The sequence below is a fragment of the Conger conger genome, chromosome 13 (assembly GCF_963514075.1).
Source record: "Conger conger chromosome 13, fConCon1.1, whole genome shotgun sequence".
NCBI lineage: Eukaryota > Metazoa > Chordata > Actinopteri > Anguilliformes > Congridae > Conger > Conger conger.
Window position 1 is genome coordinate 36,123,923 of NC_083772.1, and position 26,824 is coordinate 36,150,746.

At 43.7% G+C, this 26,824-nt stretch overlaps 1 protein-coding gene across 5 annotated transcripts in view; it reads left to right on the forward strand.

Moving 5' to 3' along the window:
• Nucleotides 1-26,824, forward strand: part of msi2b (musashi RNA-binding protein 2b) — a 208,725-nt gene that overhangs the window by 113,834 nt on the left and 68,067 nt on the right. The window lies entirely within an intron of this gene.

Genomic DNA, 26,824 nt, shown 5'->3' on the forward strand with positions numbered 1-26,824 from the left:
GAAAGTGAACTACAGGCAATTCTTCAAGGTGAGTTCAGTTAGCAGAACAAGAGGTCATAAATGGTCATTGGCAAAGGATAAATTCCACTCAGATATTAGGAAGTATTTTTTCACACAGAGAGTGGTCACTGTGTGGAATGGCTTGCTAGGACATATTTATACAGATACTATTTATCTTTTAGGCAAACTAGGCAGTAGGTACACTTTAGTGATAGGAAAAGGCGAGCATTGCTGGGCTGAATGGCCTGTCCTCGCCATTATGTTATGTTACAGTATATTATGTTAATAAAAGCCAACAAACTGCCAAATGATTACTTGCTGAATTTTCCTCCAGTAACAGGCTATGGCATGTGTTTCTCTTCTTGTGCGTCAGACAGAAAATGCAATTTCAGTTCAATAACAGATCAAATGTGGCACCATTGCCAGAACACATGCAGTATCCAATATTTAAATATCTCAAACCGCGGTGTATTGTTTAACAAACAATAACAATAGGCGATGATAATAATCATATAGAAAATACATATACTTCAGTCGGCTGTGTAATTGGTGCAGTTTTCTCTCCGTATCGCTTGCTTTGTGTGCCCGCTCCGTCGTATTTTTAATGATGCACATGAAATGCACTCCAGGGCAATAAAGACTTTGTGAGCGGAAAATGTTTCCAATTTAGTTTTTGCGTTTCCTCGTGTCGTTTCTTGATGGGTCAGGTTTCCTCACTTTGCACCCCGAAATGGATAGAGTGGATGCTCTCTCATACACTGTCCCTCTCACTCTCTCACTCGCACACACCTGTTGTCAGTTCCTGCCGTACTGCCCTGTACATTTCAGCTGTGCTGTGTACATACCGTATAAGCCCTGTGCCGGACCTCATTTTACAAGTGCGTTTCCTCATGCAGGTTTTGTACAAGCGCTCTCGAAACCAATAGACTTCCACACACTGCGTCCACAAAGTGAGCTTCTGTTGTAGGATGGCTTTTGTTCAGGGCTGTTTTCTGTATTCCCTTTTCTTGTGTAGTGCTCTGGAATAAATCGGACGCATTCTGGAAACGACGGTGCAGTACTTGTGTGGCTCTCCGAGCTGCCCTGCATTTGGGTGTTCGTCCGCAGGCCCACATCGTTCTGTACCGTGTGTACCGCCATGCACGTCCTCTGCCAAGGTGACCTACATAGCGCCCTTCCTCCTTGAATATATTATAGCTTCTCATGGAGGCTCAAGAAGGCTTTCAAACTCGCAGTCTTGTGTCAAACACATTTCTGTAACTGCAGCACTGTGCTGCAACAGCTGGGGGTGGAGTATAGGTGTATACGTAGTGGATTTGCTCATATAAAGAAAAAGAAGGGAAACAAAATGCTTGTCTGTTTGGAGGCACAGTGCCAGGAGTGTTGTTCTGATTGTGTGCACTGCAGTAAAGCTTTATCAGCTCATAAAGTCATGTTTCCACCAGCACACCCAACTGGACCTGTGGAAAGGACTCTACCCGGGGCTAAGGGAGGGGGAGAAATTATTCCTTCCTTCCTGATTGGCCGGCAGAGCTTTTAACTTGGCCAGGAAAGGAAATTAATCGGCTTGTGGTTTTATTCTGTTTGTCCCAGTTTCTCTTTCTCATTTTTGTCATTAGCACACACATCCACAAATGGACAAACATCACACATGCACACAAACATAGACACGCCGTCATAGGGTAAAGGATAGGGAGATGTAGAATGGGAATGAAATGAACGCTGCCGACCGATGGATAACTCCGGTCCTGTCTGCCTAAACAAACCTAAATTAACCCCAGCTAATTTTTGAAAGCTTACCGGGTTTGTAGCGGCGTGTACCAACCCCCAACAGAGATCAAGTCTCCTCCCAGGATCGCCGTAAAAAACAACAAGACACAGACACACACACACGGACAAGAATACACACACATTTACATTACATACAGAAACACACACAAGCACACACTCCCACAAACCCACACATACACAATCTCGCAGACACACATACTTGCTCACACACTCACAGACACACACACGCCTGTGTTCACACAATGCCAAGTAACCTTTATCTGCTGAAAGAGAGTCTGATTTGCCTGCGTTGTGTATCAACATAAGCCATAGTGGTTAAAGCGGTGAAACAAATGAATAATGTATTATAAATGGAGAAAGTAAATAAACAACCTACCCCACGGCTGTTTTCTAACCCAAAATGGTAGGCTGTGCTGGGAATGGGACATGTTTTTTTAATAGATATGAAGTACCGGGGTGGACCTGATTTGGGAGGGCGGCGTTAAAAGCAAAGTCTGAAATTTGTGAGGAATTTCCCCCGCTTTGGGAGGAGAGGGTGAGAGGTTATAAAATCAGCGAGCAGCGCAGCGCACATGAGAGAATGGATCTGGCAGGAGTCAAGTTTTTCAGCCTTTAAACGCCGTGGAAAGCGGGTCCTCAAGGTTAATGAGAACACCTCTCTACACTGCTGAGAGAGAGAGGGAGAGAGAGGGGGAGGAGAGGAGGGAGGGAGAGGGAGAGAGAGGGGGAGGAGAGGAGGGAGGGAGAGGGAGGGAGAGAGAGGGAGAGAGGGGTGGGAGAGGAAGGAGGGAGAGAGTGTAGGGTATAGGGTATTGATTATAGAGTGCTGTGTGCAGAGTGTAGGGTATAGAGTGCTGTGTGCAGAGTGTAGGGTATAGGGTATTGAGTATAGAGTGCTGTGTGCAGAGTGTAGGGTATAGGGTATTGAGTATAGAGTGCTGTGTGCAGAGTGTAGGGTATAGGGTATTGAGTATAGAGTGCTGTGTGCAGAGTGTAGGGTATAGGGTATTGAGTATAGAGTGCTGTGTGCAGAGTGTAGGGTATAGGGTATTGAGTATAGAGTGCTGTGTGCAGAGTGTAGGGTATAGGGTATTGAGTATAGAGTGCTGTGTGCAGAGTGTAGGGTATAGGGTATTGAGTATAGAGTGCTGTGTGTAGGGTATAGGGTATTGAGTATAGAGTGCTGTGTGCAGAGTGTAGGGTATAGGGTATTGAGTATAGAGTGCTGTGTGCAGAGTGTAGGGTATAGGGTATTGATTATAGAGTACTGTGCAGAGTGTAGGGTATAGGGTATTGAGTATAGAGTGCTGTGTGCAGAGTGTAGGGTATAGGGTATTGAGTATAGAGTGCTGTGTGCAGAGTGTAGGGTATAGGGTATTGAGTATAGAGTGCTGTGTGCAGAGTGTAGGGTATAGGGTATTGAGTATAGAGTGCTGTGTGCAGAGTGAAACAAACTGACATTCTGCATTCTGGGTAGGATGATATGCGTGATAATAATGACACACTAATATGCCTATATATTTTGCATAATGGGGGGAATTCAAGTCACCTGCTATCTCCACTCTCAATGGCAGATGTTGTGGGTCGGTTTTTCATAGTATGTGGGTGTGAGCATGAAGTCACCCTGAAACGTGAAAAGACTTCCACTGGAACATACATTGTTGTACGCATCGCCAGGGGAGTGTAGGAGGGCGGAGTCAAAGCCGTTTTGTTCGTATACTTAGAAAACAGGACTGCTGAGGGAGGGAGTGGGGAAAGGAGTGGAGGAGGCTGGTAGTGGAGTTTGCACTTTCTGGCTAATGGCATGCGTCCTCTGAGTGTCAGACTGACTGCGCTGCTCTAAGTTCTGTCACTCAACCCCACATTTACCTGAAAGCCTACTGTTGCTGTCTGGACCGCTGAATGTCTGGCTGCTGAATCCAGTTTTGAGCAAGATTAATGAACAGTCACCTGCATATGAAATATCAGGCTTTTATTTATTTATTTTAGATAAAAATTGGATTCCAACTTTTTTCCTCGCGGTCCTGTTCGAAACTACAGCGACAAGAATGACGGCCCTTTATTGGAGCAGAAATAAAGTTATTGTAATGTGTTCGTGGTCTGCGTCTTAAACGCCTCCTTAATGAGATTTTGCTGATATTTTATGTAGGGTAGTTTAAAATGTCTCCCCTTTCTGGGGAAAAAGCCTCTCCATTGCTGGTATAAATAAAAAACACAATATGTGAGAAATGTGTTACTCTTGTCAGTTTAAGATAACGTGGCCATCTATTAATCACAGTTTCTCCACTGTCAGTTACAGACACCTCACTTTATCAGGCCTGTATTCTGCGAAGGAAATTCAGATTTTTCCATAAATCAGAAGTGTAGTCAGCGTATTCTAACAGTTTGTCACTCAGCAGATGCAGGTTTGCCTCTGAATATCTAGAGCCATAAACAGGTTGCATAAACATTTCTCTGTAGAGCAGCCTGTAGCATAGTGGCTAAGGTGCATGACCGGAACCCAGACGATTGGTAGTTCAAGCCCCGGTGTAGCCACGATAAGATTCGCACAGCTGTTGGGCCCTTGAGCAAGGCCCTTAACCAAGGCCTTTAACCCCGCTCCAGGGGGGATTGTTCCCTGCTTAATCTAATGAACCGTAAGTCGCTGTGGGTAAAAGCATCAGCTAAAATAAATGATTGAAAAGAGTGATTTCTAAAGACCTATATGCAGTCCCGAAGTGAATGCATTCCCATATTCCAGCGCTGTCTTCCAGAGAGAAATGTAGCTTTGGCAGAGCCCTGGAGTAACAGATGCTGCTCATTCGCCCTTCCTGACACGAAGAAGAAATGAAGATGTTCGTCGTAGACGTCGTCTCTGCGGAGTGGTCATGATGAAGACGTCCCAGTGCATCTGAGGGAGGGCGCTCCCGGCGTAGCCATGGCGACGGGGCTGATCTGAATGGAGAGCTCCACTGATGAAGGGGCTCGTTAAGAGGAGAAGAGAGGAGGGGCCTCTCGCAGTTTCTCACCTCTACCTGCTGCTAGGAGCTTTGAGTGCCTGTGCGGGACGTTCCCTCTTGTTCCCAGAGTTGTGTTAGGCTTACTTTTCATAAATTTGATTGATTTAATACATCTGTTTTGTAGAGACAGTGTTCTTCAAGCATACAAGCTTGGAACTTACCGTGCCTTTGTGCTGTAGTTGTGCTGTATGGTCGGCATACAGGCTGTGCTGTAGGTGTGCACACGTATGTAAATGTATAAATACATGTGTTTTGTGTAAGTAGCTTTGTGTGTGTGTGCATTTGTGTGTTTTTGCACACGTGTGTGTGTGTGTGTTTATGTGTGTGTGTTTGTGCGTGTGTTTGTTCTTGCGTGTGTGTGTATGTTTGTGTATGTGTTGGGAGACCGGCAGAAGGGTCCCCTTATCTCTGACTGCATGCTGAGCTGCACTTAGCAATGATGTCAAACAAGGTAACAGCCAACCGCAGTCGGGATAGCTTTAATCAGCACTTTGTACACGGAGACGGTGCAGTTGTGCCGCTAATCCAGTCCTGCTGCTCTGCTTTCTTCTGCTTTCTTGTGCTGTCACTGCAGGCTGGTATGAAAGAGTCAGTGACACATACTTCCCCTTATAAGCTCCTTTCACAAGGTTTCTTTTACCTGCCTGTACTTCTGTATTTCCTAAGAGTTTGTCCTCACAGACGGATGCTGTTTCTGAATGAAACGCTGCGGTTGTTTTAGCCATTTTAGCTGTTAGTATGCTGCCGAGTTTGTAGCTGTATCATCCCTGCTTGTGTTGCTATAGCTAGTTGTGCTCTTAGATACTGCGTTGGGAGTTGGCCTCCTGTTTGCCGTGTGGTTGACGTAGTGCCTGAAGCCACACATGGAGTGGTGATTTATTGGTGTGTTCATGCTACATGGCTAACGTTCGCAAAGGCCATGCGTCGGTCTTTACCTCTTGACTTCTCTCCTGTTCAGTCTCCCCATCTGTCTCTGTCCGTCTATCTTCTGCTCTCCCAGCCCCCTATCTCTTGCCCTCCCAGTTCAATTCAATTTCACATGATTTAGCAGCGTGCTGTATTTAACAGCTGCAAATAGATTAAATGATTAATAGCCAAAACTCAGTGTAACAGTGCTGAGAGAAATCAGTATTGGCATGAAATCAGTTTTAACATATTGACAGCACAACAAATACATGCAAGACAGTCATTTCTGCTATGTGTACGTGATGCAGGGTCAGTGTGTTGGGTGTGTGTGTGAATTGTATGTGTTGAATTTTTGCCACCAACACCCAGGTCATTCTCCCACTTATACAACCAACAGAAAGCATAGTTATTATCAAAACATGCATTTCAAAATATGTGATATTGCAATGGAAAAAGGTACTCCAGCAAATATCTAATCATAATATTTGTTAATTTACTATTCATATAACTATTCAATAATATTTGTTTATTTACTATTCATATAACTATTCAATAAAATGAACTACTCTTAACAGCTGAGAAAATATGAAATTGGACAATTGTTTATTTATTGGCTGGCAACATGTAAGGAATAATCTATGACGAGGTGGTCATTAAAAGGTTCTAACATGATGCGGGACCATTTCTACAGGCAACACAGAACATATTTAGTCATTTTTGGAAAAATGGATCTTTGCTTTCAACAAGAAAAAGACCAAGATGTCTGAGGTAGACTATGCTTTTGAAGGCTACAAACAATGTAATTCTGACTCGGCATTGAAATGTAAAGAAATAATAAAGCCTCCCCATCACAGTTCAGAAGTCAGTCACTCATAACTCATCATAATTATGTTAGTGATTGAAGCAGAAGACATTGATATGAAAGAGCAGCATTGTTCTTGTACAGCCGGGTAGGTCATAGATAAGAAGGCAAATACAATGTAGCCTTAATTATATTTTATATTAGACGTACAAATCTTTGTATAGACGTGCTAAATATATGTCCATCAGTGTCGCTGGAGTATGTTACTGATCAGAATCACCACAGACGCTTGGGTAAAATAGCGCTGCTAATTTAGCTAACGGTCACAAAGACGCTTTACAGAGTCACACAGAAGAAGATAATTGAACATTACTTGCTGGTAGACTTTGTCGACGGGCAAGGTTTATGCTCGTTGTGTGTGATTACTCTACAGGTTACATATGTGATAATGGCGAACCAATTCACATAAATAAGCTACACAGATAACAAGCATACTAACATAATAGCGTAAACTAAAGTTTCAAAAAGAAAACACATTCGCCACAGGTGAACCACAATTAAGACTACACTAAACAGCGGCTAATGCCTGGGGTGTTTGGTCAGTCTTACTGAGTCTGTTTACGTGTTGCTGTCTCCGGTCGAGGGTGTCCTGGAGAGACGTGATGATGGGGCCTTGAATGAGGAATTTCCGTGGGGAACTGCGTACGAGTTTGTATCCTTGGCTTTAGCCTAGGCAACGCGATGCGTGGTCCGGTCATCTGAAAAACGGCCGCTGGTCACAGGCCGCAAAATTTTGTTTAGCTGTTGGTGATAAGTGGAGTGTGTACCAAGTTCCCGGTTGTTTGGACGTTTTCCCGATGGCAATCTAGCGCAGCGTGTACGCCAGTTCCCCGGGTTGAAAGTGTCCTGGACTTAGTTACTGTAAAGTAAGCTAAGTTGCGTGGTATGACTGTCCAAGCTGGCAGGAAGGTTAGTGAGCTGAGCAAGGGGGCAAAAGAAGGGCTGGGCAATGGATTGTCCTCGCTCTTATAGTATGAAAGTTCATTGCTCCCTGCTTTACAGTATTGGTTTAACGGTACCTAGACGTCACGCCGGGGTTGTGTTGCGGAAGTGTCTTGTGGAGTCATGGGAGTTACGTGGTCCCTCCAACTGAAATGATTGAAAATCACAGTCCCTGGTTTGCAAATGGCAGAGGGTCCGAGGAGCAGGCAAAGGGACAAGGGGGAGGAGAAGGGGGGGAGGAGGAGGACACATTTATCATTTAAAAACGGTTCCGCTGCCCTTTCAGAGGGGCCAGCCGTGTCAAGTGGAAGCGAAAGAGCGAAGAAGACGATGGCATATGCGTATAATAACATAACAGCCAAAAGAAAGAAATGGAGTGATCTTTAGACCGGCGTTTGCGGGAAGGTTAAAGAACGTGTTGTGAGAGAAGTCGAGGAGGGGGGGCGGGGGTGGGGTCGGGGGTAGGCGGACAGGGATGAGGGGGTTTATCATTAAAATTCCATTTCCACGCTGGTTTTCCGTGTGAAGGGTTATTAAAGGGAAGTGTGGTGGGAATATGTACAGCGATCTGTTTAACCTCCGGCCGCACCCCCGCTGCCTTCTGACATGCCTGCCTGCCAGACTTAAAGAGATTTCCCACCATGTATAAATCACATTACAGACCTGACAGGATCTGACATTTCCATGGAGACGGGGGGAGGGAGAAAAACCATGTTTAACCTTTATTTATGTATTTTTATTTATTTTTTAATTTGTGGTGTATCTCATGACTGGAGAAACAGTGGTCACACTTTACAATAAGTTATGAATTGGCATAATAATAATAATAATAATAATAATGAACTAATGTAGTTAACTAAATACTTAGAAGTTCATCTGCACAGCTCTGTTATTGTATTTTACATCTTTAATTCTTGTTAACAACTACATTAGTTATTGCCGATTCAAATTGGAATGAAAAAGTCAGTTAATGTATTTGTTAATGGTTTACTAATTATAAATTCATCCTATGGTTTGATAATGTATAAACATTCATGTACAATTCCGCTAGTCTCGTAATCGGTACACCATGCAAAAAAGTCCGGTAGTCAGGAAAGCTGTCAGCGGGGCAGAAGTACAGGCGGACGGTAGGCAGGCTCAGGGTCGATGAAGGCGCAGATGTCAAGACCGAAGTCTGCTCCACGGGGCAAAAGCACAAAGACAGCAGGCAAAGTCGTGGTACAGGCAGGCAATGGTCAACAAAACAGAAGTCAATAATCTTTGGTCAATAAACAGGCTTGGATCGTAACGGGTAGACAATGGCTTGACAAAAAACCGCTCAAAAGTTCACTGACAAACAGGGGGGCAACAATTTCGCAAAGACATGACATGAAACTGAGCTTTATATGCTGGTGTAGACTGGTGTAGACAATTAGCTTGAGAGCAGCATGAGAATGGAAATCAGGTGTGGAGGATTGACAGTCAACAAGGTAATTAGTGATCATTAGTAATAAACCTATCCTGCCCTAGTGTTAGTAAATTAGTAAATGACATGCACAAGAAACGTAAGGTAACATGAACACATGGTTAGAATGTTAGTATTACCCGATCCTGATCTAGCGTTTAGTAAGTAGACAAGGGAAATTGAAACAATTAGGGAAGCGTGAGTGACAGAAAGGGAGAGAGAGAAAAAGCATGAATGCAAGGTTTGCAGAAAGACATGAAAAAGTGTATGCTAAACAATGAATGGAACAACATAACTTGAAACAACATAAATCGTGACATAACAAGTTTGCAAAATTATGACAATAAACTATATAACATGACATGACAAGACTAAGAAATAAATGGTAACAAGAACTAAACATGAAACATAACATGACATGACAATTACATATAACAACGAAGAAAATAAAGCATAACAACATGGCGACACTAGACTAACATAATACGTGACATGACAATAACATAACTAAGACAATGACTAAACATGAAACATGACATGACAAACATGAAACGTGACAACTCCTACACAACCGTGAAGCTCATTTCTAGTGTGCTCTATCATCGAGTGTTGCCTTATGTTTATGACATTACATTATATTACATTATTGGCATTTGGCAGACGCTCTTATCCAGAGTGACGTACAGTTGATTAGACTAAGCTGGAGACAATCCTCCCCTGGAGCAATGCAGGGTTAAGGGCCTTGCTCAAGGGCCCAACGGCTGTGCGGATCTTATTGTGGCTACACAATGACGTATGTTATATTAATTTGTGAGCAGATATAATGGCATGTCTTAAAGCTGCTTCTTTCGCCACTGTCCTCCGTGTGTCTACTGCCACTAGAATGTCGCTGGAGTACGTTTATACTTCCTGCTAACGTCAGTGACCACGGTCACCGTGTCGGGTGAAGATTGAACATCCGTGAATGTTCTGCGTTTCCAGTTGAGGGACACTGTCGCTGAACTATAAACAGGCTCAGACACGTGCTCGTACGAAGGCAGCCGAGAGTGGCAGTTGAGTTTAGAAGGTCACGGCGATGGCATAAAAGCGCGGCCGCGGCCACGTCTCCCGTGGCGATTTCACACTGAGGCAGACTGACCCAGGAGGCCAACTCCAGTTATTATGAATACTGGACCACATCCCATTACAGGCAGCGTCTCTCTGTAGGGGTATTAACCATGAGCTTTCGGCCACATTACACCTCATTAAAAACGCCTTTTCTGGTGCGCTAGTGCATAGTGTCGCCATGACGGTTCAGGCCGATGATGAGGTCATTTTATAATGAAGCCACTGCTGTAATATCTGGTTGTGCCAGCTTAAAAACTGAGCTGGTCATAAGCTGGTCTAGCTGGGTATGAGCTGATTAACCAGCTTGTGCTGGTAGCTTGTCTGAGCTGGTCAGCTTATCAGCTACCACCTGTTTCAAAACCTAGCTTGAGCTATTACTGTATATGGGACATGGTGACAGATACATACAGTATAGACCTTATTTTGATCTCATTGATCTCTGGTGCTTCCATCATCTGGGAGATCGATGAATGTCGACCTATTTATAACAGGATGGTTAGACCTTAACTGTGCTCCATGCCACACAGAACACAGACACAAACACCCACACATACAACAGACAGATTCACCACAAACATTCACACACACATACACACACACATTCCGGCCCTAGACATGCACTCACATACACACACAACCCGCACATACACACACACACATACACACACAACCTCCGCATGCACACACTGAAACTTGTTCTCTCCCGCATGTGTGAAAGGTATTTGTTTTAGGGGTCATTTGTCTGGTATATTTGTAGATATTTGCTCTCTCTTAATGCCTGGGGGGCACCTGCCCCCTGCCCAGCCCCCCTTGTGAGAAAAAGCTGTGAGGTCCTGCTCCGCTTCATTGGCTTTTTTAACGAGCACTGCAAGCCGTTTCCCAGTGCTGTGCTGCAGGAGCGTTAGCAACCTGTCTAAACTACCGTTAGTCTGTCTGAACGACCTGTCTAAACTACCGTTAGTCTGTCTGAACGACCTGTCTAAACTACCGTTAGTCTCTCTGAAGGACCTGCCTAAACTACCGTTAGTCTGTCTGAACGACCTGTCTAAACTACCGTTAGTCTGTCTGAACGACCTGTCTAAACTACCGTTAGTCTGTCTGAACGACCTGTCTAAACTACCGTTAGTCTGTCTGAACGACCTGTCTAAACTACCGTTAGTCTGTCTGAAGGACCTGCCTAAACTACCGTTAGTCTCTCTGAAGGACCTGCCTAAACTAACGTTAGTCTGTCTGAAGGACCTGCCTAAACTACCGTTAGTCTGTCTGAACGACCTATCTAAATGAACGTTAGTCTGTCTGAACGACCTGTCTAAATGAACGTTAGTCTGTCTGAACGACCTGTCTAAACTACCGTTAGTCTGTCTGAACGACCTGTCTAAACTATCGCTAGTCTGTCTGAACGACCTGTCTAAATTACCTAAATGACCGTTCGCATTGCATCCGATTGCTCTGGCCTCTCACAATCACTCGCAATCCACAATCGGTTATTGGCGTGTTTGTGTTCTTCATATAAATAGCGATGGTCTCCCGTCGAATGTAGAACAAACCTTCAGTAAGCTAAATGGATGATTACTCATCACCTGTTTCTAATGCCTTTTTGATTATCAATAAGGCAGTTACTGAATAACAAATATCAGTCAATATAGCGATTGTGTGTAGCCTACTAGGCTATCCGTTTTCTTTGTGTCGTAATATTTTGTAACATTTTTCATATATATTTGCAAGAAAATCCCAAAGCTTTCTAAATTCTATCTCACTTTGTAGCATTTCGTTCTCATCAAGTTACGGAATGTAGGCTAATTAATTAAGATGGCACTTCATTAATTAAGACAGCACTCCATTTAGTCAAAATGATTACAGGTGTGCAATGACTTTAATTCAGGCTAGCAAACAAATTTATGAAACAGTCTTTGAATGACATTCACATTGTATGTAATCAAACGTGGATTGGAAACTTCTGCAGAAGTTTGATGCAAAGAACAATAATGCAATGTCTGAATTAGCTGGTCGGCTAATAATTTTACATATTGGTCTTTGTTATTGAGTAAATAAATTGTGTGATGTTTAATCAGGTGATCAGATGGGAGGGGAACCCTGGTCACTTTGCATCGCTTCGCCTGCTTGTCTCCCATCGCCAGGTATCCCAAAATAACTTGCCTCCCATTAAAAATTAATCGGGGTGATGTCATCGTTGCTTCTTGTCGGAGGATGTGTCTAAACGACCTTTAGCATGTCTAAATGACCTTTAACCTGTCTAAACGACGTTACTCTGTTTTTATCAACTTTTAGCCTGTTGAAACTACCACCAGTCTGTCTAAACAACCATTAGCCTGTCTAAACAACCATTAGTCTGTCAAAACAATCATTAGCCTATATAAACAACTGTTAGCCTGTCTAAACAACCGTTAACTATCGCTAGCCTGTCTAAATGACCGTGAGCCTTTCTAAACAATCTTTAGCTTGTCTAAACGACAGCTAGCATGTCCAAACGGCTGTTAGGCTAATGGTTGTTTAGACAGGCTATCTAAACAAATGTTAATGAACATTAGCCTGTCTAAATTATCGTTAGCCTATCTAAACAACCGTTAACGACCATTAGCCTCTCTAAACAACCGTTAGCCTGTCTAAATGACCGTTAGCCTGTCTAAATGACCGTTAGCCTGTCTGAATACCAGAGAAACCTTCTTCTGGTCAGATCAGGGCTTCATGTTCATTTGGGGGCAGCCTAAGATGATTATCAGTCAGGCTTGAAAGGGAGGTATATAACCATATAAAAACAGCGCTCTGGCTCATCCAGATGTGTGCTTCATGTGTGCTTCATGCATTGGGTGCAGGGTAAGGTCGTTAGGCCCTTAAAAGAGCAAAGCAACTCATGTAACTATGCCGGCTCTATCCTGCATCCGGTCACTTCCGCTTCTGATTGGCCCACTGCCCCAGCCTCGCCCCGAATGGCCGGCCGGTGTGAGCTGGCCGTAGCTGGCTGGCCCCGCCCCTTTCGGGCACAGGCATGTGTGCGGGGCTTCAGGTGTTAAAAGCGCAGAGTTGTTTACCGCACAGAGACGTCCTCCCCCCTCGCTGCGCTCCCCCTGCGCTCGCGGATTAACCGCGCTCATTTAAAGCTCGCTTTGCGCTCACAGATGTCAGCTTTGAGATTGAAATGAGCTCTCCGCTATAAAGCGAGCAAATTAAAAAGGGACAGAAATCTGAAGTGCTGTGGAGAATGAGGACTCGCCTCTTTAAAGAGTGAAGTAAGATACAAACGCATGCATAAGCAAGTGCTCCCTCTTTCACTCGTGCATGCCTGGCACACGCACACACACACACATGCACACACGCTTACACACACACATGCACACACACACACACACATACACAAATATAAGTAACCACCATCTCTTGCACTCATGCACCCAAAACATTCATGCATCAGCATTCAGTCACACTGAATGCACTATTTCTCACACACACACACACACACACACACACCAGACTGTCACACACACACACCAGGCTGTTTCTCTCACACATCACACACACATACACAGACTGTCTCACACACACATACACACACACACACATACACAGACTGTCTCACACACACACGCACACACACACATACACATACACAAACTGTCTCACACACAAACACACATACACAGACTGTCTCACACACACATACACACACATACACATACACATACACAGACTGTCTCACACACACATACACACACACACACTAGACTATTTCTCTGTCACACACATGCACTCCAGACTGTCTCACACATACACAGACTGTCTCACACACACATGCACATTAGACTAACTCTCTCACACAGACACACACGCACACCAGACTGTGACACACACTCCTGACTGTGACACACACACACACACACACACACACTCACACCCTCACACACAAGACTGTCTCTCCAGACTCCAGTATGAAAACTGTGCCACTTTTCACTGTGTATTTATTATGCAGATCCTATCTGCATTACCAGCACAAACACAAATATCCTGGAGAACATTCCTGAAAAACCGACTTTCACCATCCCTAGCCTTTCAAGTGTCTCTCTAATGCCGGATTGTGGCGAAGACCTGCCAGGTTCTTCCAGAAGTGGATGCGCCTGATTATCCCGCGGTACGGATAATAGGCCTGGATCTTCATCCGGGCCCTTATCTCTGTGTGAAAGGGAAGGAAAAGGGGGTTGAGCGAGATGCGGAAAAAAAACAATATTTAAAAAAGACTGAGGCATACTGTCTCCCTCCCCTTTTTGTTTTTTTTGGGCTAATTTGTCTTGGCGCTGCCCCAAATACGGTGATTAGGAGACATGTGAAGAGCCGAAATGGCTTCATAATGCACATTTTATACACAACCAATTACGCCACACTTAATAACGTTTCAAATGAACCCTGCAATGCTATGAGCAGAATGCACAGTGTATGCAAATATCTGCCCCCCCGCCACCCCGGTGCAATCCCACACTCCTCTCTCCTCTTGCAGATGAGCTTGGGTTCCAGGCAGAGGGAGGGAATCGGGAGGCAGACAGAAGGGGAAGAGGTTAGGGTTCAGTTTTCACATCGTAGCACTGTGCTGGACAAAGACTATGGCTGTGTTCGAAACCGCTTTACAATACATTACATTACATTACATTTATGGTATTTGGCAGATGTATACTACTCATACTGCATTTCAATGAAAATCAGCCAGAAATTTAGTATGAGTAGTATGCTAGTATGCGGTTCTGCACAGTCTTTGTGAATCTTGGGCTGCCTTCAAAATCCCATACTTGTTTAATATTTAGTTTGTGAAAATAGTATTAGTATGTCCGAAACCATAGCTGCGTAAAATAGTGTGCTAAAACTACCCGGATGCCACACTATATTGGGTGAAATATCATGGCATGCAAATACTGGTACGAGTATCCCACAGTGCATTGTGTCAGGTCACGACCCCAGCAACCAGGAAGGCGGTGTTCAAACTAAAGCGGTGAAAGAGTTGAACAATTGAAATGTGAGTATTACCTGAACTACTCTTAGCAGAATGTACTTAGAATTAAATGTACTTAGAATGAATGAATATATACCGTATTTACATTTTTAATCTTTTTTTTCTGTTTTCGCACATGAACCAGCTGCCATCATCGACGTGCACTGTGCACTGTGCTTGGCTGCATTCTTTGACGATGTAGTATCTCCGAAAATCCGTCTTAGTTTTTACTTGTATACTGAAGCTACCTTAATGTACGCCAAATGATAGTACACATGTGTAGGGTGTGATGTTTGATTTGGGACACAGCTAATGCCGTACTTCTCTTCATGACTCTGCAGACTCTATGGTTCTGCTCCCCTCCGCTCATTCTCAATGACTGGCAGTCAGGCGCACAGCACTCGGCGTGACTCTCCTTCCCTGCCTAGAGTCTGCTTCACACAAACACAGCCGTTTTCAGAGCGTTTTTATAGGCGCACAGTGCTAGATTTCCTGCAGCACTGTAAATAATTTTTTTTTTTTGTGTGGTTCTTTGAATACTGATGAGCATTTGACATTTCGTTGCAGGTGAAATGTGTATTTGTTCACCTCCATTGTCAAATTGGTTGTGACACACTTTATAGCAAGCACAGTATACATTTATAAAGGCTTTGTGGAGTGTGCATAGCACATTTATTACACGGAGTTAATTTATAAAGGCTTTATGGAGCGTGCATAGAGCATTTTTTACACATTGTACATTCATAAAGGCTTTGTGGAGTGTGCATAGAGCATTTATTACACATTGTACATTCATAAAGGCTTTATGGAGCATGCATAGCGCATTTATTACCTAAGTGTTCTTTGCCTTGTATTGCGCAAGCGAAACATCTGTTCCACAAAGTTTAAGAAACATTTATATGGGTATTCAAATGCAATTACGCTTGATCCTATTTTTATTGTTTTGGAAAGTGCTTTGAGCACCCGGCTCTGAAAAGCACTATATAAATGAAGTTATTATCATTATTATAATAATTATGTAAATCGAGCTGTGAAATGAACCTAAAACAACACCTTTCCTTGGCGCGGGATTTACAGCAGATTAGCAGTCAGGATGTGTTAAGCACAGATCAGTATTCAATTAAAGGCTGGATGAGAGCGAGTGAATCGAATGGTTTGGAAGGAAAGAGCAGCCCTGGGCGCAGGGCTGGGGAACGGGCTGAGGAAGGTAAGGCGTGTAAACGCTGTGATTACCGCCGGCTCTAACTCTCTTCATTATACGGGAATCGATCTGGCGCCTTCCATTTTAAATGCAGTGTGTGTTCATGGCCATTGGGGCCAAATGGGCTCAGCTGAAAGCCCACTTTAAATCTCCCGTGAATGTGGGATTTTTTCGGGTCTCTCGAGCAAATGAGCGGCTGGATTCCCCACTCTTCCATTTTTTTGGTTCATTTATCAGAAACAGTACTTTAAGTTTTAAAGCCTTCTGCCTCCTAACTCTTGAGTTTGTTTTCCTAGAGTCAGAATTAGTGAAACGAAGTAATAGAAGCTCAGACACAGTTGAAGTGGAATGTATTTTCCCCAAAGAGGATGCCGATGCTCGTTACTGTGCCTGGTCAGCTTGTAGACTCAGTGGAGCCACAGCCACAATGATGAATGGACAAGTCCAAGTTCGAATTCGATGGCAATTCCTGCAGAAATGAACATTCTGCATTGTTTTATCTGAGCTATGTCTAGGCAGGTTTCCAAAAAGGCCATTTGGAGACCCCAAATGGCCTTTCAATATCGGATTGGAGATTCAGATTTTTGCATTGTTTACCACCCCCCACCCAAGCCAATGTGAATTTGGGGAGGGGGGGCATAACCTCTGATGACCTCTGCTGGCCTCTGATGTAGGGCAGGCACGGCAGTCGAGCTGAAGCCTGGGCAACAGAAATTGTCTTCTGGAGCATGAGTGGTTTTGGTTTGAGACTGATTTCTACATGTAAGTATGTCTACATGAGAAAGAATGGTTGGGGAAAAAAATCAGGTTTGAAGGGTTTAAGGATGTCTGAATTCTTTTGTAAATGATTGTTTAGCTCTGTCTTTGTCTGATTAGGCCTGTGTGTTGTCCCATTTGCAGAATAATTTGAATTGCATGCCAGCCACTCATTTATAATCTGTTTGATCGAAGCAATCAAAAAGCAAAGCCCTCTGCTCTGGGCTGTGCTGTTCATGGTCAGCAACATTAAAAGCCTTTATTTACAGCTGAGCAGGATGCCAGAGAGACTTCCTTACTGCGTTCCGGCCTCCCTGAGGGGCAGTGAGGAAGGGGTAGATTTGGTTAGAGATGTGGTGGGGAGGGGGGTAGGGGTAGATATACCGGTTGGAGATGTGGTGAGTGGGGAGAGAGCGAGGTGGAGATATAGCGGTTGGAGATGTGGGGAGAGAGCGAGGTGGAGATATACCGGTTGGAGATGTGGTGAGTTGGGAGAGAGCGAGGTGGAGATATAGCGGTTGGAGATGTGGTGAGTGAGGAGAGAGCGAGGTGGAGATATAGCGGTTGGAGATGTGGTGAGTGAGGAGAGAGGCAGGGAGGGGTAGATATAGCGGTCGGCTGAATGAAATATCCCAGTCTCTGTGCTGTGTGGCTGTAAGTAGGACAGTGCGATTGATGGCCCAGTGCTGTGAGCTGACCTATATACACAAGCACGGACAAAATGGCTCCCGCAGCACCAGAGCAGAGGAATAGGTGTGGAAGTGTACACGCCAAGGATATGCAACCAAATACAAAACATGACACTTTTATCTGACATTATGTTCATTTGTCTCAAACATTGAAGTGGGGGACTACATTTAAGTGCTGTAATTACTACATGGTGAAGCCAAAATGTATTTTAAAAAATACCCTTGAATAAAAGGTCTGAGTCTGCACTTTTTCCAAGTATCAATTGTTTGATTACAAGCAGAAAATAAAATATTTAATCAGAAAAAGCAGAAAAAGACAAGGTGACCCCAAAGTTTTTAATGGTAGTGTATATAGACAGGCATACACACACACACTTCCTGATATTCATTGCACAATTTACATTAAAATTCAACATTTCATAATTGATGCATTGCCATGAAATACCCTTGGGCATTTCCTGCACGTTACATTCACAAGGGGGAGCCAACCAGGAGAAGGCTTAAAGGAATACTCACCTTTTGGGATGTATATATTTTTTCCGACTTACCCAGACATAGATGAGATGTTAGATTTGCATAATGTGTTAGCTTGGCATAAAGAATTGAAACCTATGGGAGTCAGTAGCCTACCTCCGACTTCACCAGAGTGAATACAGAGGTGAAAAAATACACCTTACAGCAACTCCAAAGCAGTCTTATTTACACAAGGTATGATGTGTATTTGAAAATCACGTGCGTTAATTTTTTTATTTAAACGAGAGACATTGTTTTTGGAGAAGTTAGGCGGTTGAAGTTAGTTGATAGTGTTAATCAGTGTGAGTTGGTTAATAGTGCTCATCAGTGGGACTGGGGTGATAGTGAGCGGTTTGATAGTGCTCATCAGTGTGAAATGGTTGATAATGTTCATCAGTGTGTATTGGATGGTAGTGAGTTGTTTGAATAATGTTAATCAGCGTGAGTTGGTTGATAGTGAGTTCATAGTGTTCATCAGTGATTGCATTGAAACATGCTGCTAATGAATAATCACAAACCTATCTTGTTGCTCTTTCAAAATCAAATGCAAAATCACAGCCTCAGACATTTAAAACATTTGACTGAATTGGTTACATTGGGTACGAGCTGTTGAGGAACTCACTGTGGTGTCTCTGATGTTGGTGTTTTCTGTATAATGAAGCCCCATGGGGAGTGTCAGTCCTCAGTCCAGGGAGGGCAGGAGAGGGGGCTCTTAGGGCACTGAACATCCTTACATTTGTCTTGTGATGGAGGGGGACAGAGAGAGAGTGAGAGAGAGGGGAGATGGCAGCCCATGGATATGATGCGTTGGGACCTGAAGCAATAAAACATTGGTATGGATGAATTTAAAGAAGGAAAATAAGGTAAACCTGCAGGTGAGAGCGAAGCGTGACTACTCCGGAGAAGAAAACTGTGTTTGTGAGGGCACCTTTCCACCCGTACCTGCCTGGGTGTGTGTGTGTGTGTGTGTGTGTGAGTGTGCGTCTGCATCTGCATGTGTGTCCCGTGTGTTTGTGCCTCAGTGTGTGTGCCTGTGTGTTTGTGTCTCAGTGTGTGTGCCTGTGTGTTTGTGCCTCAGTGTGTGTGCCTATGTGTTTGTGTCTCAGTGTGTGTGCCGTGTGTTTGTGCCTCAGTGTGTGTGCCTGTGTGTTTGTGTCTCAGTGTGTGTGCCTGTGTGTTTGTGCCTCAGTGTGTGTGCCTGTGTGTTTGTGTCTGAGCGTGCGCACGTGTGTGTCCGTGTGTGAGTGTGAGCGTGGGTAAGCATGAATGGGAACGACATTTTGTTGAATTGCCATTGCATGCAATGACTTCTTGAAGTCTGCGATTCATGGACATCACTGGGTCTTCTCTGGTGATGCTCTGCCAGGCCTGTACTGCAGCCATCTTTAGCTCATATTTTTTCAGGGGCATGCAAATTTTCTCTTCAGCGTATGAAAAGCATGCTCAATTGGGTTCAGATCAGGTGATTGAATTGGCCACTCAAGAATTGTCAATTTCTCAGCTTTGAAAAACTCCTTTGTTGTTTCAGAAGTATGGTTGGGATTATTGTCTTACTGTAGAATGAACTTCTGGCCAATGAGGCATTCATTTGAACTTGAGCAGATAGGATGTGTCTATACATGTCAGAATTCATTTTGCTACTACCATCAGCAGTTACATCATCAGTGAAGATTAGGGAGTCAGTACCTTCAGCAGCCATACATGCCCTGGCCATAACACCCCTACCACCCTGTTTCACAGATGAGGTGGTATGCTTTGAATCTTGGGCAGCTCCTCCATAGCTTGCTCTTGCCATCACTATGATATAACTTCATCTTCATCTCATCTGTCCACAAGATCTTTTCCCAGAACTGTGGTGTTCTTTTAAGTACTTCTTGGCAAACTGTAACCTGGCCATCCTGTATTTGTGGCTAACCAGTGGCATCTTGCAGTGTAGCCTCTGTATTGCTCTTCCTGAAGACTTCTGCTCACCATTGCTCTCTGCCTTCTTATGTTGATTTTGGTAAGCCTTTGCCGATGTCTCTAACCGTTTTATTCTTGATTCTCATTCTCATACTCATACTTTCATTGGCACAACTTTAGTCCTCATGTAGATGAACAGCAATAATAGTTGCTGAGAGCTCTCGTATAACCACATTAGGGAGGCAATTAAACATACCTGAGCAATTACAAATACCTGTGAAGCCATATGTCCCAAACATTATGGTGTTCTGAATTGGGGGGACTGTGTATAAAGACCGCTCTAATTTCTACATGGTGAAACCAAAATGTATAAAAATTACCCTTTAATAAAATCTGAGAATGTGCACTTTCACCACATTGTTAATTGTGTGATTCCAAATCTAAAATTGTGGCAAATCAAAACATAATGGGTCTTTGTCCCAAACATTATGGAGGGCACTGTATGTGTGTCTGTGTCTGTATGTATGCATTTTACATTTGTTGGTATTTATTTGTATGTGTGTGCGAACATACTTTCTTTAGCAGAATGGCTTATGTCGCACTGGAATGGAATGCTCTGATGCTGGCGTATGAATGACAGCCCATCAGATTAGTTTTCTCCATGAGTGTTTATCCACAACCTCTTCATACCATTGTTGTCGCATTTCAGAGCTAACGCACGCAGTGAATTAGTTGAAAATATATTTAGAAAATCTAAAGCAGCTTAATCACTTTCAATCAAGCAGTGCAAGGGCTTGGGAGACAGCAGTAACATTTGTTTAATGCTTTGATGTTTAGACTGAAGGATTTATTTTTGGAAAAAAGAAATCATGATTATACGATTTAGCTGAATCATTCAGTGGGAATGTACAGAGGAAAAAGGAGAAAAAACATTAAATAACAAGCTTCCTCTCTGTCATCTTTCCGTCTTTAATTTCGAGGAAGAAGACTGACTATGCAACTTTTATCGTTTATAACAGAATATTAATGAGCTACATCATAACACTGGGCCTTTGTACCACAGTGGAAGCTGGGCCTGAGCTTCTGAGTTTCGTAGCAGGGAAGTCCACTTTTATATTTACCCACTTATTCATTTCAGACTGATTTATGTCTGTGGGCAGGGTTTGCATTAATGGGACAACCAGTTGCAATGGTTGCAATGGTGCAATGGTTTTCCTAATGACTTTCCTTTCTAAATACTTCATATGCACACACACACACACACACACACACACATACGCGTGTGCACACACACTCCAGTGTGGCAGCTGGTGGCCGTTTACCTAGGTGGTCTCGCGCGCACAGGGAACCACATCAGTACTCACCTCCAACCTCTAATTACAATGGCAAGTCAATGTTTTTGGATATAGTTTACATGAAACTTAATATACAATATAGGGTTAATAGAACAATGAAAATGCTGTCCCAATTAGCCTACTTGACGCCTGATGTTGGTTGTACGTAATGCAAATGCTTCCATAAAATATATTACTTAAACTTCATATGACGGCATCATCTCCCCTTGAAACATTACACATACACACACTCACACACATACACACACTCTCATGCACACATGCACTCTCACATTCACACACACATGCACATACATACACACACTCACACGCACACACACTCTCAAATGCCCATACACACATACACACATGCACACACACATACACACGCACACACATGGGTACACACACACGGCTGATTCAGAGGGGATTTGTCGAGTGTCATTCGGACACATATCTGAGCTCCGTGCTTTTTCTCCTGTGCTCTACCAGACATATTTCACCGGAGTCATTATAATGTTGTGGGACGGCTGGTGTAATACAATCGATTACCCTGTCCCATCTCATTTATTTTACAGCGGCCTGGAGTTCCGGACCTTTCCGAGTGTAGCCCAGCGCACTTTTTCTTTGGCTCTTTTTGATTAAGAGGATGTGTAAGTAAGGCCGGGGAGTCCCGTCAATATGGCGGATCCATAAATCAACCCGGAGGGACACATCTCACATGCCTTCTGCCCAGGTTTTCTGTGGTTTTCCTGCAGAGTAGGAGCCGCAGCCATCGTCCCGGACTCCTGACAGCTGGGTGAAAAATGACAAGCTCTCCTGCCGTTAGAAACAGAAGCCGAGGTGTGCCCTGTTTATCACTGAGAGAACAAATTAATTGATTTCTGGGCTGATTTCATTGTGTCGGCTGTCGGCAACCAACATCGTTCTGGGTTTTTATTTTTTTTATTTTTTCCCCTGTGTTATGACCTATCAGAGACACACACATACATACACGCCCTCACACACACAATCACTCTCACACACACACACACACACACACACATACATACACGCCTTCACACACCCAATCACTCATACACACACACACACCCACACACATATACATACATGCCCTCACACACACAATCACTCACACACATACACACACACACACACACACACACACATACACATACATACACACACATACACACACACTCACACACACACACACACACACACACATACACACACATACACACACACACACACACATACACACACATACACACAAACATACACACACACTCACACACACACACACACTCACACACACCTCCCTGTACAGGCATGACTGCAGCTCCCTCGTCTGGCTGTCCTTACTCAGACTCAGCCCCAGGTTGCGTCACACACTGGGAAGCTTTAACTTTGGGCAGTGGACACTAATCCTGGATCAGCAAGCAGAAGGGGGGGAACCACAGCACCCAGATCCCTCTGGGAGCTATGAGCCGTGTCAGACCCTGAACTTTAGAGAGTCCAGCTCCTGCCCGAGTGCCACAGCCCGTTCATTACCGCTCACCCGCTGCTGCGGGAAGCAATCAAACTGGAACCCATTTCAACCAGCCATTCTTTTATTTTTATTTTTTTCGCGTTCTGGGGCGTAATGCCTTCTCCCCGCAGTTTACAGGCAAATGGTATGGGCGCAATCAACAGGAGCGCTCAGGTGCAAACGAGGGTCTGTGTCCTCTGGAATTTCCCATTTCAATGAGGCCCCATTAATGCTAATGTACCTCATCACCTAGGCATGAACCGGCTATACCGGCCCTGGCAGAGAGAGGGCGCTAAATCTCACAGAGAAACCGCATCTCAGAACATGGGTCAGACTCACAAAAACAAAACAAAACAAAAACTAATTTCCCCAGAGTATCATTTCCCTGACACCTCCCTGCCGTTTCACTGCACATAAGTGTGATAGTAACGTATCGTTTTATATTTTACCATTTGCTGCAGCAATGCGTGTGACATACTGTATGTGGCCCTTAATGTGTGCACGCATCAGCCAGAGTGCTCTCACCCCGGCTTGTCGGACGGGCGGTTTATTTGCTCCCTGTCTCCTGGAAGGCTAAGGACCGCGTCTGTAATGATATGTGATGTTGCTCCTCTGCTTTAAACACATTGAGAATCTTTCCAAAGCAAAGGTCACTCTCCGATGCATCGATTTAACATTTGAATTTTATTTGCGTGCGGGTTCCGGGGGGGGCTGGCATTAGCCGCGTCAGGGCTCTTTGTGTTTCTGCGAGCGGGAGGCGGGAGGCGGGAAGCGGCCGGTCGGGGCGGCTCACGGGGGGCAGCACTGCAGCGGTAATAAGCCTGAGATTCAGCGCTGCCAGGACAGACGCCTCCGTAATGGCCGCCAACACTCATTTCCACACCCCAGACTGGAAAACTGTGTTGTTATTGAGCTGATTTTTATATTATTATTATTATTATTATTATTATTATTATTATTAGTATTAGTATTTGTAGTATTGTTTTTGTTTTGCTTTATTTAAAAGAAAAGGCTGGGGGTCTTTCTGGCTCCAGTGAGGCCTGTTCTATGGCTTGTCTCGGTTAAAAAGTTTTGTCAGCAAGTTGATTTTAGAACACAGACATTGCTTCCCTGCTGTAAAAGCCAGCTATGCCAACTTGACCAGCTTGGGAATTGAGCTGGTCAAGTTGGTCATAAGCTGGTATGAGTTGGTCTGCCAGCAAGTGCTGGTAGCTTGTTTCAAAACATACCTTGATCTGCTCAAACCCTGTCAAGCTGGGAGCTGGTCTGAACTGGTCACCCAGCTACCAGCTGTTTCAAAACCTAGCTTAAGCTGTTTTTTTCAGCAGGGTTTGGATTCATCTCTGGCAGCATGAATTGTTGAATATAGTGAATATAATGGAAGCAGCTGGGGTAATTTTAGGCAATTTTATTCCCAGCCTTGTGAGCACTACAGGGTTCTTAATGATTTTAATGATTTAGTAGTTTTTAAGATGTTAAGAAAATCTGAAGAAAGTCCCGGATCACGTAAGAGAGGCAGAGACTCACTCTCAGCTCTCTCAATCCAATCTACTTACAAGACTGTCAGACTGATCTGATTTTATCCGAAGTCTCATTTTAAAGCAAGACTGCTTTTTATTATAATTCTTTACAGTTTCAAAATAATAAAAAAATGAAAAAGGCCCTGGGCAAAAGTTTGGGATCACTGTCAGTTAGTACTTTGTAACTCCTCCTCGGGCAACTATAAAAGCCTGTAGCCAGCTAAGAGTCTCTAAATTCTCAGGGGAGCAGGGGCATCTTCCATGGCTTTAATGAATCCCTGTTTCTCATCCTGCATGCGAGCAGTCAGACAGCCCTTGTTGAGCAGCAGTGCTTCATTCCTATTGGCTGGTGTTCAGACATGAGGTCACTCTGTCCAATAGGGTCATGAGCTCTTACAGAGAGCTGTGTGGAATAGACCCCCCCCCCGGACTTTTCTGCTGATGGGAGTTGATCCTGGAGATCTACTATCTTGTATGTTTTCATTTGAACCCTGATCCTGGAGATCTACTATCCTGTAAGTTCTGCTCAACCCTGATCCTTGAGATCTTCATTTCTACCCTAATTTGGAACATCTGATTCTACGTATTAGCAGCTCAAAGAGATCTTTAGCTTTTGAAACCTACAGGACAGTAGATCTCCGGGAACAGGGTTGGGCAGCCCTGACCTACAGGACTGTAGATCTCTCAGAACAAGGTTGAAATTAAAACCTACAGGATGGTAGATCTCCAGAAACAGGGTTGGGCAGTTCTATCACTTTCTTTGCCCTGGCTTAATTCATCCCATGTGCTGTAGAACTTACTATAAACCATGTATTTAACATACCGTCACGTGCATGGTTTATACCAGCTGTTTTATACAGTGAGCTTTTCTTTTTGTTGGATGGCGTCCAAGTCCCTAGCATTTAACTGCTCAAGTGTGGTGTATTTCCTGTATTGTTCTGCAAGATGCTCCAATCAGAGATGTAAATTCGAGAAGTCTCGAGTGCTTGCACGTGCGTGACGGAGTGCGCTAAACAGTACCCTTTCAGTCTCAAACCCGGCCTAACTGTCAGCCAGAGCCTTCTGTCGTACAGGCCCAGAACTACAAAGCCCTGTTAAAAATCTGGCTTCTTCTCTTACCACACCACTCAATAAAACACTGCGGGAAATTTTGCCATCGAATAAACCCACGGCTCCTTTGCAGCTGTAAAGATTTCAGTTTTGAAACGAGAATGAAATTGTGCACATGGCCACTTTGTAGCCGCACAGTTTAAATAGAGTGGGCACCAGAATTATTGGCAGGCTTAATAGAAACTGAGAAAAAAGGCTTCATATAATAAACAACAAAAATAATGATCTATATTTTATGTTCAAACATATGGGAAAACGATATATTTTGAATACATTTACTCTCAAGGAGAAGCACCTCATACCTACTGTCAAATATGGTGGTGCGTCATTGATGTTTTGCTGCCAGTGGTCTAGGGGCACTATTTAAGATCAATGGCACAATGAGGCAACAAAGTACTAGGAAATCTTGGCAGAAAATCTGGTTGCCTCTACGAGGAAGCTGAGTCTGAGTCCAGCAGGACAATGACTCCAAGCATACATCAAAATCCACACAGAAAGTAAAAACAACAACCATGTTCTGTAATCTCAGTTTCCAGACTTAAATCCTATAAAAAACCCCAAGGATATCAATAATAATAATAGTAATTTTTATTAATTTAAAAAAGTTCTGCATGGAGGAATGGTATCCATGTTGGGCAAATCGTATAGGAATTGCATCCCTTTTCATACATTTTCGGGGACAGTTGGCTTCTCAGCTGTTTCTGATTGCTCCAGTGCATGTGCAGGGGCCACCATTGTTTCAGAAAGAAAATGCACTATGGGAAATGCACAACGTTAGATCAATGTTTATGTAATATCATTGGCTGTTTTAGGCTTCCATCTTAATTTCTTAGAATAACAACTTGGCGTTCATAGTCTGTATGTCTTAATGCTAAATTCATAGTTTTTAAGCTTTTAAACACAAGATGTCAAAATGAAAGTAGGTGGTTAGCCAGCTTGTCACCGGTCATCAGTCACCATGCGGCCACACAATCAGGTCAGCTGCTTTCAAGCTAATGTAAGCTAATGTATATCTGATTTTACTCAGGAAACGTCTTTGCTTTCATGAGCAGTATGTCTTAATGTCAAATTCAGAGTAAAAATATAGATTTAACATTTTAAAATGTAAGGTCACAAGCTAGCACAGGCGTACGGTTCAGGTAGTACTGAGACCACGCATCTGTTTCTCACCATTTAGCGACCACTTTAATGTTGCTAATGTTTAAAAATATAGTTTTAGGTGGT